This window comes from Vulpes vulpes, chromosome 16 (genome assembly GCF_048418805.1).
Source record: "Vulpes vulpes isolate BD-2025 chromosome 16, VulVul3, whole genome shotgun sequence".
Lineage (NCBI taxonomy): Eukaryota > Metazoa > Chordata > Mammalia > Carnivora > Canidae > Vulpes > Vulpes vulpes.
In genome coordinates, this window is record NC_132795.1 from 37,277,798 (window position 1) to 37,290,451 (window position 12,654).

The window sequence follows — 12,654 nt, forward strand, 5'->3', positions numbered from 1 at the left end:
AGCTCAGAGCAGGTGCCTGACACCGCGGAGGAATGTGAGCTCACAGGCCTGCAGGCCAAGGTGCAGCCAGGTAGTTGGTTCCAGTAATGGGAACACAGCTGTGGGGTACCTAGGGGCTCACTTGCCCACAGGACGGAGTCCCGGAGACAGGCAGGCAGGCAGTCCAGGGCTAGTAAACCAGCTGTACGAAGCCCCAGGGGAGGCAGGCTTGCTTCTCCACCACTTTTATTTATTTATCTATTAAAGCTTTTATTTATTCATGAGAGACAGAGAGACAGAGACAGAGTCAGAGACCCAGGCGGAGGGAGAAGCTGGCTCCCTGCAGGGAGCCGGATGTGGGACTGGATCCTGGGTCTCCAGGATCCCACCCTGGGCTCAAGGCGGTGCTAAACCGTTGAGCCACCCGGACTGCCCTTCTCTACCACTTTTAGCACGAAGTTTCCACCCCCCACATCACAAAGTGGCTGCATGAACACTCAGCCGTCATATCTGCATTTCAGGTTAGAAACACAAGGAAAGACAGAGGGCCAAGACTGAACCTCAGCTGAGCTTTTTCAAAGTCCTACCTATCATCCTCCATTTAACTTAAGGTTATCAGGAAGTGATGCTTTAAGCATTTTGTATTTTTACAGTACTGTTTGCTTCTTACAGGCTTATTTTATTTTAGTTTTGGAGTTTGGGGTTGATGTGAAATACATTATAACTTGTACTGTTTAATGACTCACATCTCATTCTCAAAAAGTTTATCCTAAGAAGTAAGCATAATCCATATCAGAAAAGTCTAGCAATAGAATTCATTCCTATTCTAGAGAACATCATATGATAAACTCAGAAGACTTTTATAATGATTACCATTTATGCAAAGATTTTTAATTTTTATTTTTAAAAGATTGTATTTATTTCAGACAGAGAAAGAAAGAAAAAGAGAAGCACGGGGGGGGGGGGGGGGGGGGGGAGGCGGGGGGGAGGCGGGGGGGAGGGCAGGGTGGAGAAGAACAAAGGGAGAGGGAGAAGCACACTCTCCTCTGAGCAGGGAAACTGACCTGGGGCTAGGTCCCAGGATCCTGAGATCATGACCTGAGCCCAGATCAAGAGTCAGAGGCCCAACCAACTAAGCCGCCCATATGCTCCTATGCAGATTTTTAAAGACTCTTAACAAACATAAAAGGAAACACTCTTATTTTGATAAGGTTTAATACTAAAACTTAGAGCAAACTTTTTACTCAATGGAAAAAAAAATTAGATCACTTTGAGATCAGGAAAACACAAGGTTTTTTGACTTTCATTGGTAGTATTTTACATAGTTCTACAGGACCAAATAAGCTGTATAAGAAAAGAAAAATAAGGGCAGCCCCAGTGGCTCAGCAGTTTAGTGTTGTTTTCACCCCAGGGCATGATCCTGGAGACCAGGGATCGAGTCCCATGTCGGGCTCCCTGCATGGAGCCTGCTTCTTCCTCTGCCTGTGTCTCTGCCTCTCTCTCTCTCTCTCTCTCTCTCTCTCAGTGTGTGTGTGTCTTTCATGAATAAATAAATAAAATCTTTAAAAAAAAAAAGAAAAATAAGAGATGTAAGAATTTGGGGAGAAAAAAGATAAAGCTCTCATTATTTCCCAATGATACGATCATCTATATGGGAAACTTAGAATCAACAACCATACTATTAGCATGAGTGAGAGTATTCAGAAAGAGCACCAGATATAAGATAAGTTGATATAAATCAGTAACATTTATCTTAAAACTAATAACCAACTGGAAAATATAATTTAAACAACAAAAATATAAGTATCGAAGAATTTAACTTACTAAATAATAGAGAAATTGTCTATGATATTTTTAAACTCTATTAAAAGACATAGGGAAATATTTGAATAAATGGAAAGATATTTTGTTATGTTGAATGAGATAACATTAAAGATATATATTCCCCAAAATTAATCCATAAATTCCATGCACTCTCAACCCAAATTGCAACTGTGTTTTTGTTTTGTTCTGTTTGGTTTTCTTTGGTTTGGAAACTCAACAGTCAAAAGTTATTTCAAGGAACAAAAGTCCACGGTTATCTAATTTTTTCAGTTGTAAAAGAAGAACCAAATTGTAAGGAACCGGCATTATTACATACTAGAAAGCCATGGAAATAAAGAAGAGTAGAGTACAAGAGCAGAAAAATAGATACTGGGACAGAATAGAGAGTTCAGAGATAGACCCATATATATTTGAGACTTCTTACCTCATGGAAACAGGGACAGGACAAACTTTTTCATGGACATTTTGGGAAAACTGGATCACCAAATGGGGAAAAGTAAAACTGCATTCCTTCTTAACATGATAGTTGAGGGATCCCTGGGTGGCACAGCGGTTTAGCGCCTGCCTTTGGCCCAGGGCGCGATCCTGGAGACCCGGGATCGAATCCCACATCGGGCTCCCGGTGCATGGAGCCTGCTTCTCCCTCTGTCTGTGTCTCTGCCTCTCTCTCTCTCTGTGACTATCATAAATAAATAAAAATTAAAAAAAAAAAAAACATGATAGTTGAATGTGGACCACAAATATATTAAAGACTGAATGTGAAAAGGAAACTCCTAAAGGTAATAGAAACTGATGTAAGAGATATCTTTGTGACCCAAGGCTTCCGGGACATCCTTGACTATCTTTAATAGATAAAGATGGCTGCAGGTACTGCAAAGAAAAGGGACGCTGGATCAAAATTAGCCCCAATTTAATGACAAAGAACTGACTACAATCACAGCAATTCCAATAAATCCTCTCTCCCTGGAATCTGCTCCTAGTTATCCCCAAATACCCTTCAATTTACTGTGAACTAATAATCCTAGCCAAGTGGTCCATTACCTTTTCAGTAGACACCAGAGTTATCCATTCTACCCCCAACACCTCACAATTCCCCATCATAATTCCTGGAGTACCCCAGTCATTCCTGTGTAGGGTTAGATAACGTACCACATGATTTGTCCCTTCCCAAACCCCTTAGGCCCCACGTGGTGCGACATAACTTTTTGTTAAACTGTAAAATAATCCATTAGGCAAGATTTACTTTCTTTTTAGAATATTAACATTTCATGTTGGCCTAAAGGACTGACCCTTGAAGTCCTGGGCTCCTTCCCCACTCATCTTTGCCCTCTGACAGTACTGATAGATTACTCCAATTTTACTGTTTTTCCACTATGGAAAGTTCCTGAATGTTTTATGGGTGTCTATTCATATTTTCTTTCTTAAAATAAATGTATTATGAATACAGGAAGAGAAATATTGGAGTAATTGGACCTTTGAGCAGGCGTAATTAAGCTTAGATTGGAGTGGGTGTGGAATGCTACTATCAGCCTCCTTCTTTGCCCCTGGGAATCCAAAGTGGCCTCCCGTAAGAATTAAAGTTAACTCCTTCCATTTCCTAAAGCCAAATCCTGGGATACCCTGACATTTACCCCCACAGAACACTGACAACAAAATGTTGTTATTAAGAAGAAACAATTAGGAAACAGTGAAAATCCTTGCTCATGACAAACAGAAACCATCCTCTTCAGATGATTGGGCTATTAGATCAGGGCTATTCGATCTTTACTAAGTATGTACACAAACATTTCTTCCAGAGATTTCCTCCTTGGAAAGAACAGAGGATGAATCCCTGGCTTTCTTGATGAAAAATGTCTTCCCAGACAGAGCCTGGGAAAGTGACGTTGGTCCATGATTGAGTATCCCACTTTGAGGTGGAGTCTCCCTGGAGTGGGGATGTGGCTGGGGGTGGGGGTTGGGAAGGGGTATAAACCAAAGTACCTGATGGTTAAAATCCAACAGTTCTGTAAAGGTGACTTTTGGGGTTTTCATCATCCTGTCCCTGCTAGGACTACTCTCATCCTTAGAGCCTGCTTAATGGTAGTATAATATGGCATTTGTCCCTTTCCTTTGATCTGGGTAGTAGGACACAACATTTCTCATCTAAAAACTATGCCTGGAGCTGGAGTTCCTCCTTTTTCTGACTTCCCTCAAATGCTGGAAATTTCTAAGAAGACCCTGTTTCTTTCCTAGGACTTGCATGTACCCCTGGAGCTTCAGGATCCTGAAAACCTATAATGTCAGCTCTATTTTCTTTCTTTTTTTTTATTTTTTTAAATTTATTTATGATAGAGAGAGAGAGAGAGAGAGAGAGAGAGAGGCAGAGACATAGGCAGAGGGAGAAGCAGGCTCCATGCACGGGGAACCCGATGTGGGATTCGATCCCGCGTCTCCAGGATCGCGCCCTGGGCCAAAGGCAGGCGCCAAACCGCTGCGCCACCCAGGGATCCCTGTCAGCTCTATTTTCATCTGAACTTGGGCTTCACACAGAATCTGGTACTGACTTGGGTTTGGCAGTGGTCTTTCCTGCCCCTTGGCTTTTTTTTTTTTTTTTTTTTTTTTCTGGAGCTGAAATAGCTCATTATGTTTTTTTCCCCCATTTTCATTTTGGAAGGACCTTCTCTGTTTTGTGGCAGGACCAGTAGAGTCTTGCTCATAAGGATCTCAATTTGCTGGCTTAGGCAGGTGGGTTTTTCCCCCTGACTTGGAAGTCCTCCAATCCTTTCTTTACCCTCAACATGCTCTCCTGCTTTGGGGCACCTACTGTTCTCTGAGTCATAGCAATTGTGTTCTTTTTCTAGCTCTTTCCTGCAGCCTGAAGTTTAGCATTCTCCTTCTGACACAGGCCACTCTCTCTGGCATCCCTATTAAAGACAAACATATAGGAAACTATTGGGTCTCCCCTAGCCTCACTCTGGCATAACACTCAGAGACCCGGAAGTGAAGCTCCCTGAGGCTCGGGACAATGCAATCAAACCAACTGGGCTGGTTTGTGGGTTCTGTGTCCAATGTTACCAGGAAGCTGCTCTTTAAAGCATAACTATCCTGTATCTGGATCTTGTGCAATCAGCGTGCTCAGTGATGGGGGGCATTCCTTGCTTACTGGTCTCTAGACCACATAGATGCCCATCTACTGTATTGAAATTTTCCAGGTCACTAGTTCTCACAGTCTCCTGATAGTTGTTGAGAAGCAAGGGGCTATTTGGACTTGACTATTTCCCTGGTCTCTTTGGCCCTTGACTAATTTAAAGAAGACAAAGTCGCTAATCTTGTAATGCAGTAATTTATTTAAAAGAAAGATTTATCAGGTGTAAGGCATATCACCACCACAGTCATGAAAGTCATCCATTACTGCATGCAAAGTAGCCACGTCTTGGTCAAGAATCTACACTGTTTTCATTGATCTGAAGAATTCAATTCAATTCTTGGTTGTTACTCAAGTTTTACTTCAAAGATTTGAAATATTTACTTCTGGCACATACCAGGTACTATATTGCAGTTTCCCACACAGTGGCCAGGTATTACAGTGGAGGTCTTGAAATCGGGGAAAGAAATCTCATTCTACCGGCAGGATTCATTTACTCCCTCAATCACTTACTAACTCACTCAATGAACATTTGTTGAAGGAGGGAAGCAACTATTCAGAAAAGTGCAGGGCAGTTCTCACTTCCCAGGATTTATCCCACTCCAGTCTGTGGGTGCAGGTTGCCCCGTGTGCTTACCTTAGTAGCTTATTTTGTTTTTCCTTGCTTGAAGTCTTGTCTTTCGGTACTACCTTTGTCCCGTTATGATTGAGGACAAGAATCCGTATAAACTAAAACAGATGTTTACTGAAGCCCAGTATATATATGCCAGGAATAAAGCAATGAATAACACAGAGGCCTTCTCACTGAAGAATCTGTAGTATGAGGGGGCGGAGGGGAGAGACAGAAAGATAACCCTACAATTACCTGGGATATATGTTATTCCCCACAGGGAAAGGTATCGAGTGTTAAGACAAACCCAAAGTTCTTTTTTTCTAAGCAAATACTCTGAAAATCTGAAAGAAAAGTTCTGATCAATAACATGTTCAGGGAACGATTAAGGGAGGACACAGGCCTCAAGCTTTAACAGATTTTTCAAGGGACAACATGTCACTTCTGAAATACAGATGAAGTAGGAGCACACGTTTTACAGTCAAAAAACCTGGTTTGGAATCCTGACTCACTAGAGGAACTTTAGTGAGTGAATTAATCTCTTCAAGCCTGAGTTTCCTCATCCATGAAATAGAAACAGTACTTCTTAATTCACAGGATCTTCTGCAAAGGTTAAATTAAATGGGAGAGCAAATGCATTTTGTAGACAGTTTCCCACACAGCTGCTCCATAAGTGGTAACTATTATCTCTCTTCTGATTTAGAGGAAGTCTTATTAAGAAAACCTAGTCTGGCTGCTGCTTTGCATGGACCTTCTTTTCCTGATTTTTCCAGTTAGGAAATACTGAGCTCAACCAACATGATTTCCTACCTCTATAACTGGCTTTAAGAGACACATCTAAATGCTAAAGCACATTTTGAGGAATCAAACAACTGGACGTAGATGTGTTAACTGCAGTGAGGTAGGCTTAATGAGGAAGAATAGGGCTAGGAAACTATATGTGCCCATTTGATGAAAGAGCAGTGGGTTGAGAAGTGGGAAGAACCAGCCAGAGAATGGACAAACTGATGCCATTAAATGAAGTCTAGAAAAGAAGGTGGCATTTGAAATCCAAGAACAGATTAAACAAATAACTCATGACATTAGTATTTAGGGTGGATAATTGACTTCAGGAAGATGCAGCCAGAGGAACTGAATGTTCAGCCTGTGTGCAGACAAAGCTCTTGGATGCAGGGACTTAGAGCAGGCAATATGCTGAGATCCAGGCAGGTAGGGGCTCAGCAGCTAACTTTCAGTTTGAAGAGGGCTCTGGGGATTTATCAAAATAATCTTAGAGAACTGGGGCACCAGATAGTTTATAAGCCTTGGTTTCAAACATAGGAGAACAAAGTACTGATCTAACTACTGCAACTGATCATAGCAACCTTGGCACTGCTGACACTTTGGATTGGATAATTCTTTGCTGGCGGGTAGGGGGTGGGGTGATGCTGCATGCATTGTAAAATGTTTGCATTGGCCCTGACTTCTATGCACCAGATGCCATTAGTATCCCTTCTTCATGTTGTGACAGCCTACAATGTCTCCAGTCATTGCCAAGTGTCCCAGCGCAGGAAGGGTGAGAAGATGGGAGGGAAACATTGCCCTCAATTGGGACCCATTGGGTTGGTTCATGCCTGCTGAGAGAGTGCTGCTGCAACTGGTGGAGTCTGGGGTGAGAGAGTCTCAGTATCGGATAAGTTGACACAGGAGAAGTAACAACTGACCAGGGCAGAGTAGGGAGCACTCTGTCCAGATCCCTGTCCCTTCTATCATTTCTATACAGCCTGTTCCACCTTCTCTGTTCCTCTTCTTTTGTCAGAGTAGGAAGTTACTTAGGTTCTATCTGGATGCCTGGAGGCCAGCAACAAGGAAGTCATAGCCAGCCCTTAGGAAAGTCAAAGGTCTGTCTAGGAAGCATGCCACAAGAAACTGGATCAAACTGGACAGGCCCAACATGGCGGATACCATGACAAGAAACTCCTGACCAAATTAGGAAGAAAAAGCACAAAATCCTGCTTCTAAGAAATCCTCATCCCAAGTAACGAATGTTCCATCCCCTAGATAAGAACGGTCAAAAAAAGGTAGAAACCCAAATCCCAGGGTGTGCACCTCTCTCTCACTTGCTCTCACATCTCTAGAGTGTATTTTTGCTTTAATAAACTCTCCCACTTGTGGGGCCCACCGGCTATGTTGTGTCCGTCCTTGAATTCTTTCTCATGAGACCAAGAACCTTCTGCGACACCTTTGGCGACTGGCAGGGTCAAGGGCCCAGGGTCTCCCAAGTTCACTCAAGCAACACTTTGTCTCCAAAGTACTTCCCGTGGGTTTCTTGAGTTTCTTTGCTCAACATGCTTGGAAAGCCAAAGTATCTGAGATAGGCCTTGGCCAATGGCTGGTATGAGGAGAACTCCCTTGCATAGAGGGTTGGGCCTTTCCCTGATTGACCTCTTCTGCTTCCCCGCATCTCTGACTTTCTACCAGTTTATTCTCAGGAACACATCCTTAATAAATGAATCACCCAGAAATCTCTCCTTAGGGTCTGCTCCCAAGGAACCAGCTGTAGGGCTGGGCTAGAGAAACAGACGCAGGTGTGAGAAGCAAGTCCAAGAAAGGGGAAAAAAATGAAAACTATGAAAGGTAAGCCTGGCCTGCGTATCCACTCCAGCACCCCCCTCCCTGCCATCAATGTGGTTTCCAGCGTGAGTCTCAGCAGTGAGAGGTGATTTAAGGAGCTGGAGACAACTATACAGCGTGGTCCTGTTCTCAGGAACAAAGTTGAAAGCAAGAATAGAGCACAAGGCCTCGAGGCAAAATAAAAAACCACATAGCTATTAGAGGAAATACCTCTGAAATGCTTTGTAGTTAATATTAAATATCTTCAGAATCTTCCCCATGGAATGAAGGCGTCTGTGAACCTCTGGACTCTGAAAATGTTGAAAGATTGAAAGTAAAGATTTCAATCTTTACTTCTGCAACATAGAAAAAGCCTGACAAATCTGTACACGGCTCCCTGCTCCCTTTGCTGCTTAAAACATTCTGTGAGCTATTGGAGGGGAGGACAACTTTCAGGGGTGACTACTGCTTCCGCTTTTTCATAGCAGAACTATTTCCACACCATTTGCACTCAGGTGTTCTCTGGTAGGTGACTGATGCAATGATTTAGAGAAGGTCCAGCTGAAGGAAGTTTCCTAATAAAGATGGCCGTCTCGTTAGAAACCGGTTCCTTCACTGTTAATACATTGTTGCTGCCTTTCCACACAACAGGGAACCAACTGGTGTACCAAGTATAAAATATGTTCTTAAAGCACTTACAACAAAGACAGACGAGAAAATGTTTAAAAAATAATTTTGAAGGGGCTCCTGGCTGGCTCTGCTGGTAGGTCATGTGATGCTCAATCTTGGCATTGTTAAATTCAGGCCCCACATTGGGTGTAGAGATTACTTAAAAATAAAAATAAAAATAAAAAACTCATCTTTAAAGAAAATTTGGAGTGTAACCCAAGAAGCATATAAACAAAACATTATTCTTACATCTAGGAGGAACACAGTGTTTAAAATAGTAAATTATGGGTTCTCCACTCATAATTTGCCTTTTGTAATCATTTCTTTATTCTGTAAAGAAAGCATATGTTCTTCAGTCAGTATGTAATTTAGACCAGCAAGCAAGTTATAATTTTTAATTCTGAAAATTAAAGTTTGAGGGATTCTTTGAGAATATGTTTTAAGAAATACATAGACAGCATGTACCAAGAGACATTGGTACAAGCCTCCAGACTTGGTAAAATTCTTAGAAAAAGAAAACTGTCAAACTGAATTCATCTCAGGAAAAGTAATTTGGCGATAGAGAATTGACAATGACAAAGGAAAAGATGTAAGTAAGAAAGCATTTATAAATACATTTGCAATAAAATTTCATATTAACTTATGCAACTAACAGATCTCTGCTCTATTTTCAACATAGTTGTCCATGTTCTGCCCCTTATCCTGACCACAGAAACCAATCACCTTGGACCATAATCTTTGGAACCCAGGGTGTCTCCTGCTCCATGGACAGTTGATCCCTATTCTTTTCAGTGACCTAGGAGGTAGTCTGGCAAAAAGCTTAGCAAAATTGGGATCCCTGGGTGGCACAGAGGTTTAGCGCCTGCCTTTGGCCCAGGGCGTGATCCTGGAGACACGGGATCGAATCCCACGTCGGGCTCCCCGTGCATGGAGTCTGCTTCTCCCTCTGCCTATGTCTCTGCCTCTCTCTGTCTCTCTCTCTCTCTCTCTCTGTGACTATCATAAATAAATAAAAATAAAAAAAAAAACTTAAAAAAGAAAAAGCTTAGCAAAATTGGAGTACGGTGTTTACACTCAGTTTGCCAAACTCCTTAGATTCTCTCTTTAGAAATTTGAATGTAATTCATAAAGAGGAAGTATGTAGGGTAGAAACACAGAAGTCAAATAGACATGGAAAGAAGGAAAAAGTAGCAGACACCAGGAAGAAGCTGATGCTATGAGACAGCAAGATGCTGGTGATTTCTGGAATCAGGAGTGAGGGAACTGGTTTGGTAGAATCAAGAGAAGTCTTAGCAGAGACATGGAGGAGATGTGTCTCAGGAATACTTCAGCAGATGATGTGAGAAGGAAGCAACGCACACCTGCTGCTGAGATTAATCAAGCAGTCACGGGCGCCAAAGGGTTTTCTTGCTTCCAAACTCTATGAAAAGGAAGCCAAGCTTTTCCTGTATTCCTGTAGGGCTCGGCCCCGTGGCTTAAATTCCTTAGTCTCTTATTTTCACAAGCCCTACTGCTTGAGGTCTCTGAATCTACGCAGTACACCATGTAAAGGAGTCTGGGCTTTAATCTGAAAACACTAGAAAACCATAAAAGGGCTTCATACGTCCAGTTTAGAAAGAAGACTCTGGGACAAGTGTGGAAAATAGCTTAGAAACGGACCAGAGGTAGGGACTGTACACTGGAAACTGTTGTCGTAAACCAATGAGGGCCGCCTGGGTGCCTCAGTCAGCTAAGCGTCCCTCTCTTGGTTTTGGCTCTGATTATAATCTTAGGGTCATGAGATCGAGCCCTGCGTTGCGTGGGTTTTGCACTCAGGGCAGAGTTGGCTTCAGATTCTTTCCCCCTTCCTCTTCTGTCCCTCTGCTGCCTCCCCCAGCTCTCTCTCTCTCTCTCTCTCTCTCAAAATAAATAAATAAATAATATTTAAGCTGGTGAGAGATGATGATTGCCAGAGAATGGAATGGAGAAAATGGATGAATTGAAAGTTACAAAGGGGGATGAACAAACAGAATTTGATTTAGCTTAAATGTGGTAGATGAGGAAGCAGTAAGAATCAAGTTTGATTCTTTGTTTCCTGATCTGGAAAACCAGATGGGAACCAGATGGATAGTGGCAACCAATTTCTTTCACCGAGAAAGGCAATGTATGAAGGGGACCAACTCCTTTTTTGGGAGGAATGTAGGTGCCAATGAGACTTCCGGGTAAAGATGTCCAATAAGCAGTGGGGTATTCATGTCTAGATCTCACACAAGAACTCTGGAGTTAGATATTTGTGTAAAAGGGCTTGATATCATGATGTTCAGAGATATTCCAGTAGCAGTTTCTTGTTTTATTCCCGTAGCACTAAATTCAGGAATGTACTTGGACATTAGCATAGAGACGCTAAAAATAAAGGTTTTTTTCAAGTCTGAATATCCTCTCTAAAGAGCACCTTAGCTATCATCTTGTGCATTACATAACTCTTGAGATTGATGAGCTACCTACCTAGATGAGATGGTCTCTAGAGAATGCTGTGTATAGGACCAGTCTACCTTTACATATATAAGGTAGGCTCGAAAGGGAAGTGAAGTTTCCAGAAGGTCTGACGTTATGTATTCCAGAAAGTCTCTATGTTTGGAAGGTTGAGAAGCTCGCATTTTCATCTTTTAGCTGATATTGCTACTGATATAGCTGGTACTGCTATTGCAGTATTTCTGTTAATCTGGATAATCTATTGCTGTTTGTCAATATCGACGTCATACAGAGTGTTATCCACAGGTTGGCAATAACTGAAACCATCGGTGTGCATAATAGGATCACTCCAGGAGAATAAAAAGAAGAAAAGAGTGCAAAAAATAGAATTCTGGGAAATATGAATCTCTAAGGAATAGGTGGAAAAGAGAAAAGCAGAGAGTAAGTGACTGATGGTGAAATCTGAAGGTGAACAACTGGAAAGGTAAATTGAGTAATATCTGTATTTCACCATGAACTAAAACAGTTCAGAATGACATTAGACAAGTTTTCTTATTACACAAGAATACTAGCTCATTATTTATTTAAAATACATTTTCTAAAAGATTCATGACAAAGGCTCAGGAAAAGAACTGGGTTTCCTAGTTTTCAACTAGAATGTTAAAACTTATTGATAATTAAGTCTATTTAGAATTTAATAAAGGATAGTGGGAGTGATGATCACAGAAGAGCTACCTAATATATATGTAATATATATTTTAAAATATATTTGTACATAAAATATGTATATAAACATATAAAATATATATATTTAAACATTGACTTACTGGGTGGCTCCATGGTGCAATGGTACCACATTGGGCTTCTAAAACATTAACTTAATACTCATTGTGTGCCAAGCATTGTGCTTTATCCGCACCATCTCGTTTATGTAATAGAAATATTTCATAAGGAAGGCACTTGGATTTCCTTCCTTTAAAGATGTGGAAACTGGGGCATCTGGGTGGCTCAGCTGGTCAAGCATTGGACTCTTGATTTTAGCTCAGGTCATGATCTCAGGGCCCTGAGGTAGAGCCCGGTGTCAGGGGGAGTCTGCTTGCTACTCGCTCCCCCCTTTCTCTCTCTCTCTCAAATAAGTAAATAAATGTTAAAAAAAAAAATAAAGATGTGGCAACTGAAAATTAAAATGATTCTGTTTTTCGGGATGCTAACTCCGGTGTTTAGCTGATTTCTTAACTTATAGAACCAAAAATGATTTTTGCCCCAGGTAACTTATGTTTTGCCATAAAGCCAGGTGTTGTTTCTGTGGCAGTACAATCTCTCTGGGCATATGTACATTGAAAACTATTTGTTTTTGTTTTTTAAAAAAAACTTACAGGGGATCCCTGGGTGGCTGCATTCGGCC